General features: G+C 46.4%; 1 protein-coding gene across 2 annotated transcripts in view; it reads left to right on the top strand.

Moving 5' to 3' along the window:
- Positions 1–13,363: 13,363 nt before the first annotated feature.
- Positions 13,364–24,589, top strand: part of Tjp2 (tight junction protein 2) — a 132,748-nt gene continuing 121,522 nt past the window's right edge. For both annotated transcript variants that reach the window (XM_076561450.1, XM_006977643.4), the window contains exon 1: positions 13,364–13,711. The gene's annotated coding sequence lies outside the window, so the exon portion shown is untranslated. The remainder of the gene's footprint in view (positions 13,712–24,589) is intronic.

Genomic DNA, 24,589 nt, shown 5'->3' with positions numbered 1-24,589 from the left:
CCAGGGCAGTCTGCCTTCATATATTTTATAACACAGAAAAGAAGAGAGGAAAGGAGGGAGGGAGAAAGGAAGGAAGACTGCAGCCGATTATAATCCCAATACAGCACCTTTCTAGAGTTTTCTCTATGAATGCATGCATATGGGACTTTCAGCACTAAGAATCTTACAAGCTAGGTCCTACTACCCTCTTATCCTTTGCTGTTGTTTTCAGATAGGATCTTGCCATGCAGGTCTCCCGGGATCAGAACTTGCTGTGTAGGTCAAGTTGGCCTCGAACTTGCAGTGATCCTCTTGCCTCTGCGTACTGAGATTACAAGTGTGCATCAATCACCATACCTGCCTTCAATCTCTTTTTCGGTTTTTCGAGACAGGGTTTCTCTGTGCAGCCCTGGCTGTCTTGGAACTTGCGCTGTAGACCAGGCTGGCCTCAAACTCACAAAGATCTGCCTGCCTCTGCCTCCCAAGAGCTGGGATTAAAGGCATGTGCCACCAGTGCCAGGCAAATGTGTAGCTCAGGCTGGCCTTGAACTGGCGATCCTCCTGCCTCCGCCTCCTTCAGCAAATCCTACCAGTGTGCACCACAACAACCAGCTTCATTGGTTTTTCAATGAATGAATGAATCAATCAATCAATTTGTGTGTGTGGCCATGTGTGGGCGTACCTGTGTACCTGTGTACTGTGGTATGAGTGCCTCATTGTCAGTGTGGCAGTCAGAAGACAACCCTTGGGAGTTAATTCTTTCTACCATGTGTGTTCTGCAAATAAACTCAGGGACCCGGCTCGTGTAGCAAGCACCTTTGCCCTATGTGCCTATGGCTGGACATTTCCCTTGGTTTTTGAGGCAGGGTCTCTTCCTTGCCCTGGGACTCACTGGTTAGACTGGCTGGTACAGGAACCCCAGGGGTCTGCCTGGCTCTGCCTCCCAGCACTGGACTTACCAGTGCCCACCACCAGGCCTGGCTTTTTCACTTGGGTCCTGGGTTTCAGTTTCAGGCCTTCAGGATTCTTCAGCAAGCGTTTTACTAAAGGAGCTATCTGCTTGACCTCTCATTTTACATTTTGAAGAAAACTACCAACTCCAGGCTGTCAATGTTGCAGAAGAGAAATAATCATGAGCATCACAGTTCGCACTTGGACTTGGTTTTGGCCTTTGTGTAGGGTTAAACAGGCCCAAGCTCGGGCTTGAAAACCCACCAATCCCCACCCTTGAAATCTCCACCCTGGAAAGCTCCACTCCCAAGAAATCCTATATAAGCCTGCCTCCCACTCAGTTCTCTGCTGCTTCTCACCCTAGCAGAGACAGCCGCCCTCTTGTGTCTTTCCCATAAATCTCTTGTGTGAGGTTTGTAGTGTGGTGTGACTTTGTGGTATGACTTTGTGGTATTTCTTAGCTCCCGTCTGCCAGGATACCTTCCCTTCAGAGCTGCCACACTTCCACTGGGGGATCCTTTCCCCTCAGAGCTGCGACACTTACACTTTGGCCTATGGAGTTCATTTCTCCACAGGAGTGGTTCTAATTTGTGACCTTTACATGTTCTTCTTTCTACTGGACATTAATTACACAGTTACTCCGAAGCTCCACAAAAGCAAAACTTGCCGTCTCGTTCATCATTGTGCTGAGCGTAGTATAAAGCTGGCTCAATAAACAGAGTGATGTTGCCATGTAATCTTCCTAAATAATATATATGTCCTTTTAGTGAGTATACATTCATTTACTTAACTTTAAAAATTATTAGCTATTTAATTGTTTCTACATGTGACTTTTATGAACAATGTAATGATCTGGAGAAAAGTTCATGTAATTCTCTTTTTTTCCCCCTACATTTAAATTTTATTGTCCTAAGAAAGGAATCCAATGGTAAAATTATGAAAGCGAGTGATTTAAGCACTTTTATGAATATGTGCATATTATAAATTTGTTTTGTTTTTTGAGACAGGGTTTCTCTGTGTAGCCCCAGCTGTCCTGGAACTCATTCTGTAGGCCAGGCTGGCTCAGAGCTCCTTCTGCCTCTGCCTCCTGAGTGCTGGGATTAAAGGTGTTCATCACCACCACTTGGCAAAAGAAAAAAAGAAAAGTAAAACCCAAAAAATTTAATGGTGCTGTGCCTTGAATCTAGAGCCTCATTCATGTAAAGCACCTGTGTACCCCTGAGCTACAGGCCAGTCCTGGAGATACTTGTAAATGGCTGGAACAGTCTGGGCTATAACTTGGTGGCTCAATTTCCAATACCGAAAACAATCGAACAATACAGACCAGTCCGGTGCAGTTTATGAAGCAACAGCTGGATACCTGTTTTCACATACTTTGATTTGCCTTGGGGTTTCTCACTTTTAAATTGTTGCTACTGAATAGTTTCTTTTTTCTCTCATTTATTGGTTTGTTTGTTTGGGCATAGTATCTCACTGTCACCCACACTGGTCTCGAACTTGAATCCTCCCACATCAGTCTCCTTAGTGGTTGGGATTACAGGTACTACAGGTGTACCTGGCTTGCTTGAGAACCTTGCCATCAGTTAGCATGCTTCTTTAACCTCACTTTCACGTTTCAGGAATAGTGTACCAATTAAACACTCATTAAATAGAAGTCATTATTTTGGTTGCATCCCTGACTGCCCCACTGTTACCCAAAGCATAATAATGAGCGTGAGTGCAATTCAGTTGTGTCTCTGCCCCTAATTTCATTATTGAACTACAGTAAAGATTGCCAGTTGTAATTAATATCAAGTAATTACAGTATTGTTCATCAGGTTTTTGAGCATAATAATGAATGAGCTGGTTTTTAAATTAGATCTTACCAGCAATAATGTCTTCCTTTTCTGCAAAGGCACCCAATCACTATATTCATAGTGCTGTGTGACAAAACGTCTCCTGGGGAGACACAACACACACATCTGTCTACCCCAGAGAGAAGCCTGTGACAGACCAAAGTACAGACACCACCAAAGTCAAACCTGGTGAACCGGTGAGTTTCACTGAGCTTTCTTACACGAGTATGGGTGAGGGGTTACTTGCAAGATCAGAAACAACTCAAAGATAGCTGCATCCCCAAGGCCCAGCCCAGCTCCCCAAAGCTGGGAAACTTGGGGTACACTTCACAGCCTGCAGGCAGCTCAACAGGTTGGAGAGTGTCCTTCCCAAGCAACTCGGTTGGTCTAAACCTCTTCCGGGCAGCTGGGCTAGTTCCTGCTTCCTCCAGGTAGTTGGTCTAGTCTGAGTCTTTTTTGCAGCTTGTCTGGTCTGAGAGTCTTCTTTGCCCCTTTATAGCTTACTCTGGGAGGGAGGGGCCTAGTGAATCTGGTCAATTTTAGGGACTTCCTGAAGCTGTTTTGAGTTGTTTACTTTTCCTGCTTAAGGGGCTTCCCTTCAGGAAAGAATGCTACTATCTCCAGGAAACTGCTCTACAGCACATATCTACATGTTTGCATGTTTGTTTTTCTGTATTTCCATCTTTCTCACTGCAAATTCATAGTCAGTCTAGGCTCTAGAGAAGTTATGCATTTCTATCTGAACTTAAAATTAGTATCGGCCAGAGGCTTAACTAAAATTACAGTGACCTTTGGATGGTTAACAAATGATTAAACCCAGGACTGGTGCATAGTTCAAGTCAGTCAATAAAGTGCTTGCCTTGCAAGTCTGAGAACACAAGTTCAATTCCCAGAACTCACATTTTAAAAACACTTAAAAAGCTGCCTATGATGGTGTGTGCATATACTCCTAGTCCTGGGAAGGCAGAGAGATAAGCAGGTTTTGCTGGCCAGCCATCCTAGCCTGCTTGGTGAGTTCCAGACCCGGGAGAGACCTGTCTAAAAAATGTATACTGTACACAAGGAATAGCACTTGAGGTTTCTCGATGATCTCCACACACTTGCACAGCACACATGTGCACCCGCGCGCGCGCGCGCGCGCACACACACACACACACACACACACACACACACATACACACACACCAGCACACACAGGGAAAACATGCCCATGTACCAAATGACTAACACATGGAACTGGAGAGAGAGTTCAGCAGTTAAGAGTACTTGTTGCTCTTGTAAAGGATTCAGTTTACAGCCCCCACATGGTAATTACCATCTCAGAGGATCTGATACCCTCCTCTGGCCTCTGTGTACACTACATGCATGTGGTGCACAGACATGCATGTGGGCAAAACACCCACATGCATAAAGTAAAAAATTAATAAATCTTTAAGTGTATTTATGAGTGGTTTATCAAAGTCCATATAACCAACATCATCGAATGCTGTAAGACAGGCCACTGATATATCTGAACTGATATATTTAGAAAAGCTTGGCCAAAGAAATGATGAATTGAAACTTAACCCTTGGCTCTAAACTACTGCACAGAAGGTTTAAACTGAGGGCTTGCTGCACATAGCATACCGTTGTTCTCAAAGCACCCAGGAGGTTGAGGCAGGGGGATTGAGAGTTTGAGACTAGCTTGAGTTTTATAGCAAAACCTTCTCTTGGGGGAAAAAAAGAATCAATTGAATAAAGACAACACAGCATAATAGAGACGATGAAAATGTGTGTTAAAAGGGGTCAGAGTCACCTTTAACCCAGTGGCTGCTGAGTACGGAAAAGGGAGAGTCCTTGGCTACGGCTCTCGACTTTCTTCCCAGCACTGACTGGTGCTGCAGGTCAGTGTTTTCGCTAGAAGAGCTCGCCTCTGTGAAAGCCTCATTCCTGCCTCTCCAAACCCTGCCCTCTCAGAAAAAAACACCCAAAACTCCAGTTCTGTATTCCCGGTGGTTGCAGAGGCTCCTCCCCTGGAGCTGCCAGCTCCCCAAATCCCCACCCAAAGTGTTACAATTGGGCACAAGCTGGGGAAGGCTGCATCATCACCCCGTGCCTACACGGGGTTTAAGTCCTCTCCTTCAGATTAGCTGTGTGATATGTTCCTATCCCATCTCTGGGGGCTGGAGGGGTCACTCAGGAGGTGCTTTGCTCAAATAAACCTGTTCTCTTGCTTTTCCAATTCAGCTTGATCTGGCTTACCGCGTCAGTGGAGAAACCTATTATGGGGGTACAGAAAACCTATTAGTTGTTCCCAGGCCCCATTTTGCTGCTGCTCAGAGAAAGTAGAAGGAAGGCTTCTGTCTGTCTGCTGAGCTTCCTCCATGAAGGAAAGACCTCAGGTTATTCCAGATCCACTATAGCCCCACCATAAAGCCAGTATATATGGCTAGGGATGTAAGAAACTGAAAGGGTTCTCAGCAATCACGTGACCTTGGCACACTTGGCTGACCTATTTCTTAGAGCCACACCTGGCTCCATTCCGTCTTTAAGATGTGCCAGGATTTCATTGCCACAGCCTCTCCCGGGGTCCCCTCTGAGATCTGGTCCATTTCACCAGGATAACTGCACTTACCAGACAGATCCTTAGTCAATTCCATGTTTATTTTACTTTGACTTTTAAATTTTTGTTTATTCATGTACGTACTTCTGCCTTGCTGAGGATTAAACCTAGGGACTCCTCAACACTTTGTCAGTGACCTGTATCCCAAGCCCTATTTTGGTTTTCAATTAAATTTAAAATTGTTCTTGAAATGTGGAGGCCAGTCTTCCCCCCCCACCTCATCCAACACCCTCCCAAATGACTGAATCTCTTTTCTAGCTCTCTTCTGCTAATTTAAACATATGTGTTGCTATGGTGTGAATGTCAAGTGTCTCCACCTGCTTATGTGAATGCTAGGAACAGAACCTGGGTCTTCTGGAAGAACAGCAAGTGCTCTGAACCATGATCCATTTCTCCAGGCCCTCATGCGTTTGTTTTACTCTATCCTCTCAAGAGGATAGAGAGGTTATGTGTATGAGTTTTGTATCTATCAAATATTGTATAACACCTTTGGGAATGGTTGAGGCAGAGTCTCATGTAACTCCAGAGGGTGGCCCCGAACTCCTGATTTTCTGCTTCAGCCTCTGTTACCTGCCCAGTGCTGGGATTATAGGCTTGTAGCATCATGCCTGGTTTATATAATAACATTTCTATGTTCAAATGCTAGCTTTTAGAATAGCATAATACAACATGTAAAGTTAAAGCTTAAAGGGAACAAAAGTGTTAGGTTTGTAACTTCTGCTAACCAAACACTCATTTTGGAAGCGAAACAGACCTCTGAATGTTCCATATAGAAACTAGGCTGGGGCCGGGCGGTGGTGGCGCACACCTTTAATCCCAGCACTCTGGAGGCAGAGGCAGGCGGATCTCTGTGAGTTCGAGGCCAGCCTGGTCTCCAAAGCGAGTTCCAGGAAAGGCACAAAGCTACACAGAGAAACCCTGTCTCGAAAAACCAAAAAAAAAAAAAAAAAAGAAAGAAAGAAAAGAAAAAAGAAACTATAAACTATGCTGGGGATGACCTGAGTTTGATACCCAAGACCCTTGTGGTGGAAGGATACAGACTGACCTCTGACCTAAACATAGACACACACTAAGTAAATATAATAAGAAGTTTTTAAAAGACCCAGGCATAGTAGTGTACAGTACACCTTTATCTCAGCCCTCAGACCTCAAACTCACAAAGATCTGCTTGCCTTTGTCTCTTCAGTGGAATTTCACATTTTTTCCTACTACAGAAATGGGGTAACTTGGGTTTTGTTTGTTTGTTTTTAGAGACTGGGTTTCTCTGTGTAACAGCCCTGACTGTCCTGAAACCTGATTTGTAGACTAGGCTGGCCTCGAAGTCACGACGACCCACCTGCCTCTGCCTCCTTGAGCGCTGCCGTAAACTTGGATTTTTGTTGTTGTTGTTGTTGTTTTCCTTCCTCTTTTGAGTGATGTTACAAAAGAGGAGCTGCCTGGTCACAGGGTGAGGAGATAGAATAGTGTAGGACCCCAGAGCATCAGTAGCGAAGTCAAAAGGAGGAACAAGGGCGCTTTCTGGGGCTGCACAGCGCCCCACGGCCTACTTTCCCCTTCTTGTCTGTCCAGCTTGTGGGTGAGGCACAGCACCGAGTCTAGTACCTCAGGGAGCAGGGCATAAGAGCTCTAGTCACCAGAGGCAACAGACAGGGCTTTGTTTCCCACATGGGCTCCCTGGCTTCCTCAGAACTGCCTCGGTGCCCTGGCAAGGAGGGAGGCTGCTGTGCGCCAATCAGAACCCGGAGTTCACGACCCCCTTTCCACGGCCTTGCCCTCGTGACCCATGGAAGTGGCTCATTTTCTATTTTCTGATTTAAAGTTTTAAATTTAAATTTTCTAATTGAAAAGTGTCTCGTCTTCAGAGTGGAAGTGTCTGTCAGCCGCGGAGAATGCAGCTGTGCAGCTGGCGGAACAGGCAGACAAAGGCGTGCACACAGCCCGGACCCAGCAGAGAGTGGGCGGGTTCAGCAGAGAGTGGGCGGGCCCAGCAGAGAGAGTGGGCGGGTTCAGCAGAGAGTGGGCGGACCCAGAAGAGAGAGTGGGCGGACCCAGCAGAGAGTGCGCGGGCCCAGCAGAGAGAGTGGGCGGACCCAGAAGAGAGAGTGGGCGGACCCAGCAGAGAGTGGGCGGGCCCAGCAGAGAGAGTGGGCGGGCCCAGCAGAGAGTGGGCTGACCCAGCAGAGAGTAGGCGGGCCCAACAGACAGTGGGCGGGCCCAGCAGAGAGTGGGCGGGCCCAGCAGAGAGAGTGGGCGGACCCAGCAGAGAGTAGGCGGGCCCAACAGACAGTGGGCGGGCCCAGCAGAGAGTGGGCGGGCCCAGCAGAGAGAGTGGGCGGACCCAGCAGAGAGTAGGCGGGCCCAGCAGGGAGTGGGCGGACCCAGGAGAGAGAGAGAGAGAGAGAGAGAGAGAGAGAGAGAGAGAGAGAGAGAGAGGAACCAGCAGAGAGAGTGGGCGGAACCAGCAGAGAGTGGGCGGACCCAGGACCCAGCCGAGAGAGTGGGCAGAACCAGGAGAGAGAGAGACAGAGAGAGACCGAGAGAGACAGAGAGAGACAGAGAGAGAGAGAGGGCGGGGAGACAGTGTTAACAGCCCGTTGCCATCCATGTCAGCCAATACCCTTCCATCCTACCCAAATAGTTCTCAGTTAAACCCAAGCCCTGTTGGAAACACCCATTTCATTGCTGATACAGAAAGAAACTCAACAGATGTTTTCATTTTGTGTTGTGTGTGTGAATAAATACTTGTAACACACACACACACACACACAGTAGCAACAGCAGCCCCGCTTATGAAACCAAAACAATACAAAGGAATCCTTTAAAACTTTTTTGGTGTTTCTCTCTGTGTGGCATCTATCTGTTTGTGTGGGTGTGTACACATGTGCACTCGTGTGTATATGTGGAAGCTGGAGCTCAAAGGGTGGGTGTCTTACTCTATCACTGTGCACATTATTTTTCCAGACAGGGTCTCTCACTGAACCTGGGAGCTTACCAACTGGCTAGACCGGTGGACCAGTTTATTCCAGGGGGCCGTCTGCCTCCTCCTCCCCCTAGCATTGGGGGTTGTCCCAGGGTGCTGGGGATCCAAACTCAGATTCTCGTGTTTGTCAGTAGACTGAAGTATCTTCTCAGCATTTCACTTTATTGTTTTTCCCTAAATTTTCATTAACTTAGAGAACATAAAATCCCAGACTTGTTATGCAGCTAACAATGACTTTAAACTTCTGATCCTTAGGCCTCCCCATCCTGAGTGCTGAGGACTGAACCCAGGCTTTATAGTAGAGCACTCTACCAGCCTAACCATATCCCCAGCTCTCTCTCTCTCTCCCAGTACTGGGGATTGAACCTTGGACAAGTTACATTTGCTCTCCAGGATGACCAATGGGGACTTTACCACAGAGCTATATCTTCACCTCATGGTAATACTTTTCAGTAGTTCATGTGATTGAATGAAGATACAAACAAAATTTATAAATCATATTTCTCCAATACTGTTCAAAACTTTTAAAAAAAGATTTCATTATTTTAGTGGGGCATAGTGGTGTAGGCTTTTAATTCTAGCATTTGGGAGGCAGAGGCAGCAGGATCTCTGTGAAGTGGAGGCCAACACGGTCTACAGAGTGAGCCCCAGGATAGCCAAGACTACAATAGAGTGCAGTGGAATAATCCTCTTGTATACTGTAAAGATTTGTCACTTGAATTAGTTTAATAAAGCACTGATTGGCCAGTAGTCAGGCAGGAAGTATAGGCAGGACAACCAAACTAAGAATGCTGGGAAGAGGAAAAGCAGAGTCAGGAATCACGAGCCACAATGATGCAGAGGAAGCAAGATGAATGTCATACTGAGAAAAGGTACCAAGCCACGTGGCTATAAATGTAGATAAAAATTATGGATTGATTTAAGTGTAAGATTTAACTAGTAACAAGCCTGAGTATTGGCTAAGCATTTATATTAAGTCTCTGAGTGGTTTTATTTGGGAACTGGTGGGTGGGAGAGAAATGTCCAACTACAGTAAGAGAGACCTTTTCTCAAAAAACAAAACCCTTTTTTTGGTTATTTTTTTTTTTATTCATGTACACATATGTGTACATGTATGTGTCCTGGTGGAGGCCAAAATGGGGTGTCAGACACCCTGGAACTGGAATTACAAACAACTGTCTGATGTGGTGATGGGAACTGAAATCATGTCCTCTGGAAGAACAGTATGTACTTGTAACCACTGAGCTATCTCTCCAGGTCTGAGTTTGAATGGTTTTATCTGTGGGCTTCTCCTCCATCTTTTTTTAATATCTTACTATTTGTTGAGGAAATTGGGCAATCTGTCCTTAGGCCCCAATACAGCATTGGCAATACAGGTATGCTGTGGTAGTTTGAAAGAAAATGGCCCCCAAAGGGAGTGGCACTATTAGGAGGTGTGGCTTTGTTGGAGTGGTTCTGGCCTTGTGGGAGGAGGTGTGTCACTGAGAGGGCTTTGAGGTTCCCTGCCCAGTGTCTCAGTAGACTTCCTGTTCCCTGGAAGCCAAGATACAGCCAGCACCACATCTGCCTGCATGCCGCCATGCTCCCCGCCATGATGATAGCGGACTGAACTTCTGTAACTATAAGCAGGCCTCCCCAATTAAATGTTGAGTTGCTGGAGTCATGGTGTCTTTCACAGGAATAAAAACCCTCACTAGGATATATGCCAAACTTTTTTATATGGGAGCTGAAGATCTGCACTTAGGTCCAAATGATTGCCTGGCAAGTGCTCTTGCCTACTGAACCATCTCCCTAGGCCGTGATATCTTTCTTTTAATTATTGTTATTGCTGTGTGTGTGAGTGTGTGTGTCCTTGGCAGGGTGTGTATGTGGAAAGAGAGGACAACTTTCAGGACTTGGTTTTCTCCTACCATAGGGACCCTGGGATGAATCTCAGGCCATCAGGCCGAGTGGCAAGTGTCTTTTCCCTACTGAGCCAGCTCACCAATCCCGGTTTTTTGTTTTGAGAAACACGTAGTCTAGGTAGGCAGGCCTTGAACTTGCTATGTAGCTGTGATCTTGGTCTTCTGATTCTCTATCTGTACCTTTCTAGTTCTGGGACAGCAGGTGTGTGCACCACACCTATCTCTTTTTTTTTTTTTTAAGTTCTCTTTACCCTTTGGTATATTCCTAAGGAAAGTAAAGACACATAATTATGTTTAAAATCACCAGAAACAATTTCATTTTTTGTGACTGAACTAACTTGGTAGCTATATTTATTTGTTGTATTTTACTCTTTTGGGGTGGTAGTGGTGGGGCAGAGTGGAGATAGGTCTGGAGGGAGTCTTTGCAGGTGTTCATGCAGGGGACGAACTGTGAAGAGAGGAGAATGAGAACTCCATTCAGACTGACTTCATCAACCTGGATCAAGACGACTTCCTCCCCCCCCCCCCCCCCCCCCCCCCCCCCCCCCCGACAGGGTTTCTCTGTGTAGTTTTAGGGCCTGTTCTGGATCTCACTCTGCAGACCAGGTTGGCCTCGAACTCACAGAGATCCACCTGGCTCTGCCTCCTAAGTGCTGGGATTAAAGGCATGTGCCGCCTGGCTGGATCAAGACTTCTAATGCCAGGCAGGTCATTGCAGCATATTTAAAACAGTACACTTTGGGTAAACGTTGCCCTGTAATACAATCCCGAGTGCACAAGGAAGTGTAATTACATTGAAACTCAGGGTACATGTCATTTCTTCCAAGAAGATGAGTTCTAGAAATAGGCTAGCCTTGCTAGCTTAAGAGTCTAAGAAAGTATCTGGCCTGGTCTTGGTCATACAGATAGAGTAGAGGTCATTTGGGCTATTAGCCATATCTGGCCCTGGTTGTCAGAGCTTGGGGGAGCCTCTGACCATAACAGATAATTTAAGGATCATTTAGATGATTAGGTATCTCCTGTCCTGATGGTGGGAGCTTGGGGAAACCTCTGGCTGTACGGTTATTTAGGTTACTAGCCACCTCTAGTCCCGGTTGTAGGAGCTTCATATGGCCTGGCCCGACTCATAATGCAGATCGCTAGTCTATTAATCACTTTCAATTCTCAGCTTTCTGGATGGAAGAACGGGTTTTGTTTGTTTGTTTTCCATCTTTTCCATTGGAAAGACAATCCTGTGTGCTTAACATTCCTGGTTTCTCTGGATATCTGTGGGTGCAAGGACCTTCATGCTAGGCTTCTCAGGCTAACAAACTGTCTGTAACTCTAGTTCCAGGGGATCCAATGGCCTCTTCTAGCTTCCGGCAGTACCAGGCATACACATGATGCAGACAAAATAACCATACACATTAAATACAAACATAAATAATTTGAAACACACACACACACACACACACACACACACACACACACCACACCACACAAAGTTGGACATGGCAGTGCTCATCCATTATTCCAGCACTTGGGAGGCTGAGGCAGGAGGATTATGCTGTTTGAAACTAGCCAGAATTTCATGAGAAGTACTAGGCCCATTAGGGCCATAATAAGACCCCAACTCAAAAAAACAAGGAACAAATTCATGTATAGGTGTGTTCCCTTTCTTAGTAAATAGTGACACATTAGGTATGCGTTTCTTTGCCTAACAGGTCTCTTGTGTTCATTTTTCTTAAAATGTTACTGTCCTTCAGACTCGATTTTCCTTTGTCTCTGTGTGTATGTGTTTGTACAGGCCAGATACCAACCTAAAGGGCTGTCCTGTGTCCTCAGGTGCTGGCCATGTTGGTGGCTGAGACTGGGTCTCTCATTTTCCAGGGGCCAGTAAATCCAGGGAATCTACCTCCCCGGGTCTGGGGATACAAACCTGTGCTGCTACTCCTGTCTCTGTCTCTGTCTGTCTCTGTCTCTCTCTCCCCCTTCCTTTCTTTTTCTTTCTTGAGATAGAGGGTCTCAATTGATCCATCACTTCTAGCGGAAGTTTCTGTGGGGAGGAGAGAATGCATTCTCACACGAAGTTGCCTGAAGTGAACTACAGCACCCTTCACAGGATTATTAAAAAGCAGCCCTGGCTGCCCTGGACTTCGTGATGTTGACCAGGCTGGATTCAAACTCGTAGATTTTATCTCTGCCACCTGGACTCCCGACTTTTTTTTTGTGCATTTGGGGGATTGAACCCCAGCTCTCAATCTTCCTTCTTGAAATCATTTGTTAGGTATCCCCGGAAATCTAACCTAAATAAACTCGAGTTTTAGAAAAAGTACTGTTAATTGATTCCATTACTTCTGGTGAAGGTTTTCGGGAGGAGAGAGTGCATTCTCACGCTAAGTTGCCTGGAATGAACCGCAGCATCCTGCACAGGATTTTTGAAAAAGCATACCAAAATACTTAAAGTCGCAACCCAGGGGACAGGTCGGTATCATTGCGTGCTTTCACACCGGGCCACCGTCATCACTATCCATCTCCCCATCTCCAGATTTTTACAATTCCGCACTGAAGCTCTGTATCCCGTAATCTTCCCAAGATTTTTAACGGGACTAGGTTAAATGGAAGGCGCACTTGCGCCCCAGGTGCAGCCTCGGGCAGCCGGTGCATTCCTCCTTCCCAGCGGATTCGCCACGTGACTTAGCAGGCTCTGGGCTTAGCGCTCCGCCCTCACCTATTGTCCCAGGAGGGGAACCGGTATTTCCGGATTGGAGCCTCAGACCCAGTGATCCAGGGTGAGGGCGAGGTTGAAGGGGGAGGGGAGTGGAAATTGATCTTAAAACTTATCTTTCACTGTTTCTCTTCTTCCCCAAACAAAAACCAGCCCTCCCTCTTCCCCCACCCAATACACACCATGGCCCGCAAACGTCCATCCCGTAGTTACAGAAGGGTGGCTGAGCTTTCCTCGCCCACACCCGGGAAAGGACTGAAGGCAGATCTGGACGGGAACGAATAAACCCAGAGAAGGGCTCTCGGGCCGGAAGCTCAGGGGGTTTTGCTGAGAAGGGGGAGAGGCTCAAGCGCCACTCAGTCCCTGCCCCACCGCTGGGTGGCGCCGGTGAGGCCTTCCCCTCCGCCCATCCCGACGTCCCGAAGTGGCGCGAGCTGAAGTAGCGTCTTTTTTTTTTCCGGGTCCAGAGGAAGCAGGTGACGGCCGCCGCCCACCTACCCTCCCCCCAACCACACACACTTTCGATAGGCACTTTTTTTTTTTCCTTCTCCTAAACCTCCAAACAGGAAATAGGTTGAGTCACAACAATACCCAGGAGCGGCCGGTGGCCGAGGTCACTGGCTCCCGCCTGCTGGGGCAGCCCGTGGCACTCCGCCTCCGGACAGGCGCTGCCCGCGCCGTGCCACCCAACGCCGGGGACCGTCGCCTCGCTGTGCGCTAACTCTGCTGGCTGCCGCCGCCCCCCTTAACCAGGCGAGTACTGCCGCCCAGTCCTTCCCGGGGTGCAGGATTGCCCTGGAGCCCCGATCGGCCGTGGGGCAGCGTGCATGGACGCTGGCTCTTCCTGGTGGGGTTTGGGGGTGGTTTATTGAGCGTTGCTCTCTGCCTGCTTCCCTCTCCCACCCCTGGGCAGACTCGCATCACCGGGTTTGATTTAGGTTCACCCGGGACCTGAGTATACACCGCTGCTACAGGTGCCTGGCTCCTCCTTGTCCTTCCAGGCGGGGACATTGTTTCATTCGTCTCCTCTAGAGGTGGGTGGCCTGGATGGGCTTGGCGGAAGAAGACTGGGTGCAGGTGGGGGCGATCCGAGAGGCCATGGGTCTCCCCACGCCGCGCACTGGAAAACTTGTGAAACATTTAATACGTACGTACGTGTGTGTGTGTGTGTGTGTGTGTGTGTGTGTGTGTGTATACTTAGGGTCGTGCGACCCACTCGTAAGGGACGGGCAGAGTTGTGAACACGCAGGGCGTTGTCAGCTCCCCAGGGCTGCTTTCCACGGCTCTTCTGTGGGACTCAGTCAAAGCCGAGTTGGAGATCTTTGTGTTGGAAAAAGGCCACCGAATGCCGAGCATTCCCCGAGCTTGAGAAGGGTGTTTTCCAGCCTGCTGCCGTTTGCGAGAGGGTTTCTGAACTGCTGTCTCTTGGTTGTCCGTGGCGCCATCCCAGGCCCACAGGTGTGCGCGTGCTGCTGAGAGAGGCTCCTCCCGCCGTCCACAAAGTTTTCCAACTTGTCCAATTCATTTGAAAGACCAGTTTCCTGGTAAGGAGAGAGGGATCCTGGGACATTGCCTGGGGGCCTCTTGAAAACCCAGGTCTCAGGCCGCACCCTAGACCTGTTACCCCGGGATCTATTTGCACTTTGACCTTTGGCTCGCCGTGTCTCCAAGAAAAGTTGCGGGTGCCAAGCGAAGGAATGATTCACACCACATTCCCACCCGGTCTTAAATTTGAATGCTATTTTAAAAGTGGGGACAGACAGTACAGCCACATTGGACCTACCCACTCCACCCTAGAGCGATTGGCTCTTTGTTGAGATTGGAAAATATTTGACTAGCCTGTAAGCTTGCAGGGTTTTTTTTGTTTCTGGACTTAAATTTTTTTTTTAGCAAATATACAGAATGTGAAATTGAGCATTTTAACCTAAAATGCACAATTAAGCGGCATCAAATACGCTGTTTTCTTCAGGGGACTGAGAATACTGACTAGGAATGTAAGGTAAAAGTAGAGTCACGTGGGTAGAATAGAAACAAGCGTCCCAGTATTCCTGAGTGGACAAGGCAGGATAGTAGCAGGCTTCTGGTGTGTGCATTTCTATTAATGAAGATAAAGAGTCAGAAGGGTTTTCTTTTGTTTAGGCTGCCACATAATGGAGTCGCCCAGGGGTTTCAACCTGCACCAGTTAACTAAGTATAAATGCATGATCTCTAATTCCTCACCCCCTTGCTACTGGGAAATGAATTTGAACTTAAAAGAAAAATACTTACAGCAGAGCTTGGTGGTGCCCGCCTTTAATCCCAGCACTTGGAAGGCAGAGGAGGACAATCTCTTATGAGGGCAAGGCTAGCCTGGTCTATAACTCCAGGCCAGCCGAGGCTACACAGTGAGACCCTGTCTCAAAACAAAAAGAAAACCCCTTTTGTTTATTTATTGAGTGTGTGAGCGAGTTTGAGGGTATACATGTGGGGCTTCCATGCCAGGGTGCTCCTGTGGAAGTCAGGGGACAGCTTTGAGAGTCTGTTTCCTCCTTCTACCTTGTGGATCCTGGGGGTGGAACTGTTGTCACACTGGGCTGCAAGTACCTTTACCCCATGAGCCTGGCAGTGTGTGTGTGTGTGTGTGTGTGTGTGTGTGTGTGTGTGTGCGTGTGCGTGCTGGCACTTGTGTATGCTGTGTGGACCTGCATGTGGAAGCTAGAGATTGTCATCAGATGGCTTCCTCAGTAGCTTTCCATTTTTTACGCTGAGACAATGTCTCTCACTTGAACCCAGAGCTTGATGATTTGCTAGTCTGGGTAGCCAGCTTGCTCCGAGGATCCCTGTTTTAGCTTCCCAGCTGAGATTATAGGCTGGCCCCCACAGCACCCCATCATTCACTGTCACCCACAAGTGAAGTTTGAGTGGAAAGTGCTTAACCCACGAACCGGCTCCCCAGCCCCTCCTCCCCCTTTTATGTGACTAGGTGTTTTGGCTCTATGGAAGTCTGTGCACCATGATCTGTGTAGTGCTCTTGGAGGCCTGAAGAGGGCATTGTATCCATTGGAATCGGGTTTGGGGACTCATACCCGAATCTTCTGGAAGAACAGCCCCAATGCTCTTAAGCACTGAGACATCACACCAATACCCCCTCCTTCTTTAATCACTGACTCCAATGAAGTTTTGAAAGTAGTTCAAATGAACTTTAAGAAAAAGGTTGTCTCCGAAAATATGGGAGCCACAGCAAGACTTGAGGGGGATGAAAAAGATTTGATATATATTTTCAAAATACTTCAACCTGTTTTATTAAAAGACACACACACACACACACACACACACACACACACACACACACGAGTTTTTTGAGACAGGGTTTCTCTGGTCATTCTGGAGCTCACTCTGTAGACTAGGTTGGACTTGAACTAAGAGATCTGCCTGCCTCTGTCTCCCAAGTGCTGCGATTAAAGGCCACTACTACCTGACTAAAATGTGTTATTTTATATATGTTTAAAAGATTTATTTATGTTTGATTATGTGGGGGTGTGTGGGTGTGCCTGAGGAGACCAGAAGAGGGCATCAGATCCCCTGGAGCTGGACTTTCAGGTCTTTGTGAGCTGGCTGACTGGGTGCTGGGAACCAACTTAGGTCCCCTACAGGAGCGATACAAGCACTTACCCTGTGAACTCCGATCCCTTACTTTTATTTTAATGTGCAGTGTGATGTTCCAGTAGCGCCATCCATAGTTGTAAGAATGTTTCTGTGGTTTAGAAAAACTTGGCAGTGGTGAGTTGTGTAGTTGTTAAGATGTCCGGTATGTGGTTTGAAGGCACAGTTTTCAGTGAGAACATAAACATGAACAGGTCTCAGAAGTCATTGTGATAGGTAAAGAACGTGACTCAGAACACAGCAGACAGGGGACAGGGGTATTGGGCAGTTTAATAAATAACTGCATAGTGGCAGGTCCTTCATCCAGGCTCTTTCTTTTCTTTCTTAAGACTCATGACTGATTGTGCTGAGATTGTCATCTGAAGGAGGTGATCACACGGAGGAAGGAATTTACAGCTTCCTTTGATTGAAAAACCCCTTTGAAATTGTTGACTATTACTCAGCCAAGATCTAGCAAGAAAGCTCCTTCTGCAGAAGATTCCTGCATTCACAGGGTTCCACACTGCTAATTCTTTTTATTTCTAGCAAGGCAAAGTGGAACAGATCTTTTCCTCCTTTCCGAGAATGTCTTTTGAAATAAACTGTATTTTCATGTTTTATGTAGTGACAAACACTATTTTGCAGTCCAAGGAGAGGGGAAAAAAATCCTCAGGAAACACCCAAGCAATAAGATTATTAAGAATGAAAACTTGCCAACTATTCAGTTATTGAATGTTTAGGAACTTGTAGTGGTTCTCTTATATAAACAGGTTTGAGAGTCATTTGGATAAATGCACATGGACACACATGCTTGAATGGACATGCAAACTAAGATACTCTTTAAAAATATTAAAACATTTTTATTATTTATTTTTATGTATGGGTTTTTTGCCCACATATATGTCTGTGTACCACATGAGTGTAGTGCCTTCAGAGGTCAGAAGAGGGCATATGGTACACAGACATACATTCAGACAAAACACCCATACCAAAAGCACACAACAACAATAATAATATTCAAAAATCAGTATGAGTTTGCCAGTTGTAATCTGCACCTTTCTCCTTTTCCTCTTCTTCTCTTTTTTTCTTTTGGTTTTTTTCGATACAGGGTTTCTCTGTGTAGCACTGGAGCCTTTCCTGGAACTTACTCTGTAGCCCAGGCTGGCCTCAAACTCACAGAGATCCACCTGGTTCTGCCTCCCGAGTGCTGGGATTAAAGGCGTGCGCCACTACCACCTGGCCTTCTTTTCTTCTTTTTGTGAGACTCGTTCTCTCTTGGTAGACCTGGCTGTCCTGGACCAGGTTGGTGTCAAACTCGCAGATATTCTCCTGCCTCTGCCTCCCAAGTTCTGGATAAAAGAGCCACTCTTTTTCTAAATGAGTGGCTCTTGATCTCCATGGAGATTTGGAATACTGGTTTTCCATAGGAAAGATTAAGGTACTAACTTTGATTTAGTGTCAGTAAACATTTGGTGTATGACCCATTGTAAGCCAGAGATTTCTGAATATATTGTGATTCAGTCTTGACAACCACCCCATTGGGCTCTCCAGCCTTCCCTCCCTTCCTCCCTCCCTCCCTCCTTCCCTCTCTCCCTCCCTTCCTCTCATATGACAGAACGGAAATTGAGGTCACCCTGGTCTTGTAACCATGGTTCTTTTCATCATCCACCCATATAGAATCAGAAGTGCTTGGCTGCTTGGTCTCACTCACTGCCAGGGAGCTAGACACCCATTCATTCATTCTTCATTTGGAATATCAATGAATCTTGATCTTCTGGAATATCAGGTTCTGCACTCGGCACTGAAGTCAATGAAAAAAAAAAAAAAAAAGAACGAAAACAGAAGTAAACTCCAAAGGAGCAAAGGGTTCTTTTGCTGGCACTTGAGACCTCTGATAGCTTAGATTATGCTTGGCTTGATGGTGGCATTAAGGTAGCCAGACTAATGCCTGGCAAACTGACTCTGAGACACTTTTATTACTGACATGGATCAATAATGTTAATCTTCCATGCCAACTTGAAGGTACTGTCTGGTACTCCAAAATGCAATCTGGCTGCACATAGCTGGATGTGGTGGCACACAAACAGGAGGATGGAGAGTTCTGTGCTGATCAGGGCTGTCTAGCAGAGCAGACCTTTACTTCCCTGTGGAATCAACAGGGGGCATATATCCCAGACTCAGGGCTGCTGCATGCCTGTGTGTAAAATTAGAGGAATAATTATCTCTCCTTCCAGGATTGTAGTGAGGCCTCAAAAAACTCTTCATGTGGTGTAAAAGTGCTTGTAAACTGCAAAGTGCTAACAAAAGCTGCCTCTTATCTCCGTTTATAAATTATAATGAAAAGGGGATAGAAAAAGCCACACAGCTGCCTCACACTCTTTCATTTATCTCGCACTTTTCAGTTAACAAGTCTGTTTGTAATTCTCTCGGTAGATTTAACGCCAATTGAAAAGCAATTTTTTAGGGCTGGGCATGGTGGCACATGCCTTTAGTTCCAGCAAAAGGCAGGCAGATCTCTGAGTTTGAGTCTAACCTGGTTTACATGGGACCTTCAGGCCTACATAGTGAGACCCTGTCTCAAAACAAGAAAAAGAAAGAAAGATAAAAAGCAACTTTATAGAGATTATTCATGTGCCATCCAATTCACCTAGTGCAATGCACAATTCAGTGTGTACTTATTGTATAATTATTATTATGTTCAATTTTAGGACATTTTGTCTGCCTAAAAAGAACACCTTGTGTTTGTTGGCTGGCATGACTCAGTCTCCCTCCTCAAATGTCCCAGGGGTAACCATTGGTCTGTCTTAGTGAAGGTTTCTATTGCTGAGAGGAAATGCCATTACCAAAAGCAAATTGGGGAGGGTTTATTTGGCTTACACACTGTGTCACTATTCGTCATCAAAAGCAGTGAGTGAGGGAACTCAAGAAGGGCAGGAACCTGGAGGCGGGAGCTGATGAAGAGTCCATGGAGAAGTGCTGCTTACTGGCTTGCTCATCATGACTTGCTCATCCCGCTCTCTTATAGAACCCAGGATCACCAGCCCAGGATGGCACCACCCACAATGGGCGGGGCCCTCCCCCATCAATCATTAATTAATACTCTACGGTCCTGCCTATCGACTGATCTTATTGGGGCATTTTCTCAATGGAGGCTCCCTCCTCTCCAGTGACTCCTGTCCTGTGTCAAGTTGACATAAAACTAGCCAGGTCAGTCTTTCTGTTCATAGATTGATCTTTTTCAAGCATTTCCTAACTTTTAAATTTGTTTTTGTTTTGTTTTTGAGACAGAGTTTCTCTGTGTAATACCCCTGGCTATCCTGGAACTCACTTTGTAGACCAGGATGGCCTTGAACTCAGCAGAGGGAGAGATCTGCCAGCCTCTGCCTCCTGAGTGCTGGGATTAAAGGCAAGGGCCATCACTGCCTGGCCCTGTTTATTTTTTTGAGATAGGGTCTCACTATGTAGACCAGTCTGGCCTTGAACTCCTAGCAATCCTCCTGCCTCTGCCTCCGAAGTGCTGGGATTACAGTCAGAAGCCACTACACTTGGCTACTGACATTTTTTATGAATGAAATTATACAACATGCTGTCCTTCATCTTGGCTTCTTTAATTTAGCCTACGGTTTTCGAGGTTTATCGCGTCCCTGCCTTTTGGTAGAGCTGGAGACTGAGTTGAGGGCTTTGCCCATGCTAGTCACTGTTCTACCACTGAGTTACATACCGGCCCCCACTTGATTTCTTTTTCTTGATGATTAATGATGATGATAATCAAGGGGGTACACATTTTGATATCCATTCATCTACATTCTGGCTAGAATGAATAATGCTACTGTGAGCATTCATGTGGAAGTTTTCATATGAACATACATTTTCATTTTTCTTGGGTGTATTCCTAGAAGTGGGATTCTGTGGCAAGTCTATTGACTATCAGGATGTGTGGAGCTAATTTCCACAGCAGCTGCATCATTCTATGGGCACTGGCCCTGTAAGCCGGCTCTGTTCTTTGCCTCGTCATCCACTTGAACTGCTATAATTTTCTGTAGAGTGCGTGCGTGTGTGTCTGTGTGTGTGTGGTGTGGTGTGGTGTGTATGTGTTCCTGTAGGTGTGTGAATATGCGTGTAGGGCCAAAGGTTGGTTTCAGGTTTTTTCCTCTATTAATTTCCATCTTATTTTTTAAAAGGATTTATTTACTTTTATTTTATTTTATGTATGTGAGTGTTTTGCTTGTATGTAAGTACACTACTGTGTATAGTGCCATTGGAGGCCAGAAAAGTGCATTGGATCCTTTGGAACTGGAGTTATATACGGTTGTGAGCTACTGTGTGGGTACTGAAAATGGAACTTGGGTCCTCTGAAAGAACTGTAAGTGCTCTTAACCTCAGCCATCTCTCCAGCCCCTCCACCATCTCTCCACAGCCCAGCCCCTCCATCTTTTTTTTTTTTTTTTTTTTGAGACGTTAGAGTCCTTCTCTGTACCTGAAACTCAGATTTGGTTAAACTTGCTGGGCAATGAGCTCCAGGGATCTGCCTGTCTCTGCATCACCCAGCCCTGAGGTTACAGACAGGTACCTCACTGCCTGCATTGTATACAGGTGCTGGGGATCCACCCTTGGGGCCTCATTTCTGCATGGCTGGCTAACTGACTGAGCCATCTCTCCTGCCACTGTTTTCTGTGTTTGTAATTTGAGCTCTCTAACTTGGTGTGGAGTGGTTTTGATTTATACTTCTCTGATAGCTGATGATGCTTATTATCTTTTTTTATATTTGCTTTTTTGGGGGGTGGGGTGGGGTTAGGTAACTATATGTAGCCCTGGCTGTCCTAGAACATTGCTATGTAGACCGGTCTAGTCTTGAACTCACAGAGCTCTGTCCCCTCCCCCGCTCAAGTGCCCAACGTATTAATTTGTTTTTAAAACAAAAACTCCGCTGGGCGGCGGTGGCGCACGCCTTTAACCCCAGCACTCAGGAGGCAGAGCCAGGCGGATCTCTGTGAGTTTGAGGCCAGCCTGGGCTACAGAGTGAAATCCAGAACAGGCACCAAAACAACACAGAGAAACCCTGTCTCGGAAAAACCAAAACAACAACAACAACAAAAGTCCAAAAACTCGTGTAGCTGATTGGCCTCCAACTCATATGTAGCTGAGAATGACCTTGATCTTCTGACCCTTCTGCATTCACCTCCCTAAGTACTGGAATTACAGTCCTGTTTTATGGGATGCATGCCTGGCTCATGTGCTGGAGACTGAACCCAGGCTTTGTGTGTGATCTACCCCTAGACGTTTGACGTGTTTCTTAGACTGATTTTTCTTGGCATTTTCCCCCCTTTAAAATTAGATAAAGAAGAAACCCGTTTTGAATAGATTCTCTGTTGAAGCGTAAGTTGAGCCATTTGTTCCTTTGGAATTTATTTTCTTTTGTTTTACTCTTCATCTGCTCCAAGACTTGATAAAGTGCCTGATCTTCCACACGATTTGACTGAAAGATTAATAAATACACAGAGCATCTTTGTAGTGTGTATTTGCATAGGTAAGCAAGGACTTACTCTATGGGCTGACTTCATGTCTATAGGAAGAGTGTACACCTGTCTTAGGGTTACTCTTCATGTCTATAGAAAGAGTGTACACCTGTCTTAGGGTTACTCTTCATGTCTATAGAAAGAGTGTACACCTGTCTTAGGGTTACTCTTCATGTCTATAGAAAGAGTGTACACCTGTCTTAGGGTTACTTTTCATGTCTATAGAAAGAGTGTACACCTGTCTTAGGGTTACTCTTCATGTCTATAGAAAGAGTGTACACCTGTCTTAGGGTTACTCTTCATGTCTATAGAAAGAGTGTACACCTGTCTTAGGGTTACTGTTGCTGTGATGAAACATAAGCAAGTTGGGGAGGAATGGGTTTATTCAGCTTTCCTTCCATATCATAGTTCACCATCAAAGGAAGTCAGGTCAGGAACTCAAACAGGGCAGGAGCCTGGAGGCAGCAGCTGATGCAGAGGCCATGGAGGAGGGTTGCTTACTGGTTTGCTTCCCATGGCTTGCTCAGACTACTTCCTTATGGAAACTCAGGATCACCAGCCCAGGGATAGCACTACCCACAATGGGCTGGGCCCTCCTCCATCAATCACCATTTAAGGAAATGCCCTACAGGCTTGCCTGCAGCCCAGTCTTACTGAGGCATTTTCTCTATTGAGGTTCCCTCTTCTCAAATGACTTTAGTTTGTGTAGAGTTGACATAAAACTATCCAGCATAAAACCCATTAAAATGTTAATGACGTTATTTTAATGGGGATGGGGTGGGCAATTGAAAATTAAAAAATAAAAGTAAAACAATTTAATAAAAGCGCGTATTGATTAGCATCTGCCAATTCTACTTATTAAAATATACAGTGAGGCTGGGCTGTGGCTCAGTGGGAGGATGTGTGCTTAGCAGACTCAAGGCCTTGCATCTTTTCTCAGCACAAAGCCGGGCTTGGTGGTGCACAGCTCCATCCCAGCACTTGGGAGGGTGAAGGCTGGATTTCAGGGTGAGATCCTATCTCAAGCAAAACAAAACAAAACCCAACACCAAAAATAAATAAACAACCCGTACACAGTCAGACTTTAAAATCCTGTTAATACAATTTATTGAAGAATGTTTAGAATTAAGTTCCCCAGGAAAGGAGTTAGTATATTTGTTATTTTTCAAGCTTCCTGGCAGGATTTTTTCCCTCTCTGCTGTGTGGAAAGTTAATTATCTTCGAGATTTATCATCAAAAATCAGTATCCAATTTCCTAGTTGTCTGTTGTGTTTTATGGGGGCTCAGTTTATCGACCTCAGGTTTTGATTTCCTACTAGCAGAAGATGTTGGTAGCCTCGAGAGAAGTGAGCTGGATTTGGTAGGAGAACATTATTTGCTATTGAGATCTGCCTGAGACTGTGGTGGTGGACTGGCTTTGGAGGGTTGTGCATCCGCACCATGGAGGAGTTGGGTAAAACTGGGCCTTCCAGCCTACTGCTGGAATTCTGATCGAGGAAGTCTGAGAACTGATGTCTCTAACAAGCCCTGACCCTGACAAGCAGGGACTGCTTCTAGGCTGAGAGCCAATGGTTTGTGGGCATTTGGCCATAGGACTGGGGTGTGTGAGGTGGTAGGGCTAGGGTACGGTTGGGCTCCTGGAATGCAGGTGTTTGGTAGCGCTGTCGATGTGATGGGGGTAGAGCACCAACAGGTGCCAACAACTGGATGCAGGGATGCCATGGTGTGTGTGGGGAGCCTGGAAGGAAGAACAGGAGCCTCCAGGTTATTAGAGGTAACTGACAAACCCTGTCTTGAAAAAACAAAACAAAACACACACACACACACACACACACACACACACACACACACACACACACACACACACACACACACACACAAAGCCAGGCATTGGTAGCGCCTGCCTTTAATCCCAGCACTTGAGAGGCAAAGGCAGGTGGATCTCTGTGAGTTCAAGGCCCCCCTGGTCTACAGAGGGAGTTCTAGGACAGACTCCAAAGCTACACAGAAAAACCCTGTCTGGAAAAAAAAAAAACAAAAAACAAAAAAATAAAATAAATAGAGGTAACTGACAGCGGGTGGTGACATGACCAGAGCAGCTGGGGACTACCAGGTCCTCTGAATCCAAGGAGAGTGAGAACTGGGTGACACTGGTTTCAGGGGAGTGTCTGAGCTGCCATCGGGTGGCAGGTTTGGAGTATGTAGGGCCTGTCTTCCCAGCACTTCTTCTGGAAGGCACACGTTACCAAGGGTCCAGTTGCACAGCTTACAGTCACAGATCAAGTGTGGACTGTTCTTTATCATGTAAAGGACCCTCTTGTCCTTCTGGCCATAGGCCCAGGATTTATGACTGATACCCTGTTTCTTGCCTATCATTGCTGAGTAGCCTAGAACCAAGGTGAACTCTGGGATTCCTTTGTGCACAAGGTGTCCGCATCACTAAAACTCACTCCCCTCCCTGCCTGTACAGATTAGTAGCTTTAGAGATTTGTGC

This window comes from Peromyscus maniculatus, chromosome 1 (assembly GCF_049852395.1).
Source record: "Peromyscus maniculatus bairdii isolate BWxNUB_F1_BW_parent chromosome 1, HU_Pman_BW_mat_3.1, whole genome shotgun sequence".
NCBI classification, from domain to species: Eukaryota; Metazoa; Chordata; class Mammalia; order Rodentia; family Cricetidae; genus Peromyscus; species Peromyscus maniculatus.
Note: the sequence above shows the minus strand (reverse complement) of the source record. Positions and strands in the feature narration are given on the sequence as shown.